We start from the raw sequence: 2,877 nt of genomic DNA on the forward strand, positions 1-2,877 counted from the left end.
TCTCTCTCTCTCTATCTCTCTCTCTCTCTCTCTCTCCTGCCCTCCTTCCCTCCCCGTCCTCTCTACAGCACTTTGAGAAACTAAGAAAAGAAAGGTGTAGTTTTGTGCATGTTTTCCACCTGTATCGACACAATCTAGATCCATCAGGAGACTGGCCGCTTTTCTTCTGTCTGTCAAACACAACCTGGGCTGAGAGGTGTATAACTCCCCAGCAAACAGGGATACCTACGCTATGAAAAAAATAACCTCTCCACACGGAAATCGAACTCACTTCCCACGGGTGGTTGGTGGGTGCTTTGGTGTGGTTTGCTCCTTTCTTCCTATCAAACGTCTATCGTCCTTTCCTCCCCTCCTATTTTGTGTTTGTTACTCTCTTGTAACACCTCTAATCTTCGGCACTTATATGACCTTATTGAGTTGCAAGTGCCGTAAAACTCTTACTAAAACTAAACTGTTAAAAAAAGAACTCACATCCTCAGGGTAGGGCGGCAAAGAGCCTCTAACTCTCTCCCTTACACCATAGACATTAATTGTGAACACACAGTCTTCTACACCATCATTGTGTGTCTTATTCCCTCACTCGTGGAGCCACACAACGAACTCCCATCGTTATGCCAGCAAGGACTGCTGAAGTAAGCCCTATTTTATACACTTACGTGTCTTTGTAATGTCACCTTGACCTGCGGAATGCGCAACGGCGTTTTCCAGAACGACTGTAAGATTGTAAACAGGATATGGCTCATTTATCATGTCAAACTAAAAAAATAATACGGGACAAGGCACGGATTTATAAGGTTAGCGGGTGCACCTGCACGTTTTTACTCAAGATATACAGGGTACACACGAACTCCTTAAAGTATTAGTTACCATGGTTATTGTTGTTTGTTAAGAAAATAAACTCTTTACAAATAAAGGACACAGTGGATAAAAGGCATAATCATAATTCTAAAGTTGTTGTTTTTATCTATTGCTTGATTTTACTGTTTTGTATACCAACACTGGTTGCAAGGAGAGCCTTCATGACCAAGAGGAGACAGACTCCCACACGCTCAGCACAATAAAAGAAAAGTGTGTGAGCACAGCGAAAAAAAAGTTTGCTCCGAGGAGTGGTCAGGCGTGTCTCAAACCAGCTCCTCGTGGAGACAATTAGGTGGAAGACCCTGAGGTGGACGCTGGAAAGGAGATATTAGCAGCTATGTACATGTGCCGCCTGCTATGATTTAAGATCTGGATCCAAGTAAATCCAATCCAAGTAAATACCAACACCGTTTTTAATCAGAAACTGCTGAAGTCACTTTTTAATAAATTGTGTCTTTAAACGTGAAAGAAAAACAGGTTGTATTATATTATATTTGTCTTTCAGGTTCTTCAAATATTATCTACTTCCAAAGGCAGGATTCCTCTCTGTGAGGGAGGCCAGGATAGGGGGTGGGGGAAGGGGTGTTAAAAAGATACTCCTAAACAACAATGCTTTTATTGCAAATCATGATGTTAAGGTTGCTAAATTCCTTCGTTTGCCAATAAAACGAGCAATATATGTTTTTGAGTTTTAATGTCCTTCGCCTTTCTGTGAGTATGTGTGAGTATGTGTGTGTATGCGTGTGTGTGTGTATTCGTTCTCTCTCTCTCTCTCTCTCTCTCTCTCTCTCTCTCTCTCTCTCTCTCTCTCCCTCTATCCACCCACAGTGGAAAAAACGGCAAGAAACAAAAATTATGCTACCTCTACAGTAGAAGGACACAGAATGTGATGGCCAGTAGTGTCACCCCACCAGCTGAGGAGTTGCGCACTCTTTTTGGTGGGACAGTAGACTTTGGTCAACCCTAGTCTATCCCATGAGTCACTATTTAGACTTGCTGTCTACTGTCTTGTTTTTTAAGCGAAGAAAAATGAATTGGTGTGGTCATATTATAACAGGATCGTGTTGCCAATCCAAGACCATTCTCTAGGGAACTGCGCAGGGGAGGAGAAGGAGAGGAAGGCAAAGAAAGAGGTCGGAGGATGGTAGGCGGGTGCTTTGGTGTGGTTTGCTTCTTCTTTCCTATGAAACATCTATCGTCCTTATCTCCCCTTCTTCATTTTTATGTTTGTTACTCTCACCTGTAACACCTCTAATCTTCTGGCGCTCATATGACCTTAGGCGGTTGCGACCGCCAAAAAAACCTCTCCTAAAACTAAAAACTAAAAGAAAGAGGTCGACCGAAAACAGTGTGGAGTGGACGGGGAAATCTTCGCCCAAACTCATCGCTCGCAAAAAAAAAACGTGTTAAGTGGAGGTAATCTTAACTGACGAGGCTCTCTAGCATACAGCGCACCTGCGATCCTCGTGGATTATGGGATCAGTAAGTAATAAGTTCTATCACAGTCGCAGTAATTATGAATACTGTGTACCTAAACATTACAGAAATAGTAACCTCGTCATTTTCTTACTTTGGCTTGGTACATGTGAAGATACTACAGGTTTTAGTAGGGGTCTCTATAACATGCGAAAGTAGGAGACACCCAGATAGAAAAAAACACGTGAAAATGGTGAAATGGTATAGATTTAACACCCCTGTCAACATTGTTAAGAAACGTTGTGGTCATGGCAACAGAAGCAGAGGCAAACCAAGAGCAGCTTTCTAAGAGACCTTGAACAAACAGGCGACGGGAAAAGGCCAAGATAATACTACATTTTGTTAGAGCATCCCGTGGGACAAACGAGTTGTATGTGCTTTGTTTACAATTCCCCTTTCAACAGAGTGAGGAGGTTATTTTAAGAGGAGGGAAGACCGAATCTAGAATCCACCCCCAATACGACCGAGCCCAGTAGGTGAAGAGCCTTGAAAACTATTCACAAATGATGCCAGCTAAAATTTGGCCAAAAATCTCCCCTCCCC

The 2,877-nt window shown here is 42.7% G+C and overlaps 1 protein-coding gene across 1 annotated transcript in view; it reads right to left on the reverse strand.

Moving 5' to 3' along the window:
- The window catches only part of LOC101847490, a gene marked incomplete in the record, with an annotated part of 42,456 nt that extends 41,858 nt beyond the window's left edge, over positions 1 to 598 (reverse strand). Inside the window, 1 exon segment of the mRNA XM_013081990.2 lies at positions 472 to 598.
- Between the last annotated feature and the right edge of the window lie 2,279 nt (positions 599 to 2,877).

This window comes from Aplysia californica, unplaced genomic scaffold, assembly GCF_000002075.1.
Source record: "Aplysia californica isolate F4 #8 unplaced genomic scaffold, AplCal3.0 scaffold00154, whole genome shotgun sequence".
Classification (NCBI taxonomy): domain Eukaryota; kingdom Metazoa; phylum Mollusca; class Gastropoda; order Aplysiida; family Aplysiidae; genus Aplysia; species Aplysia californica.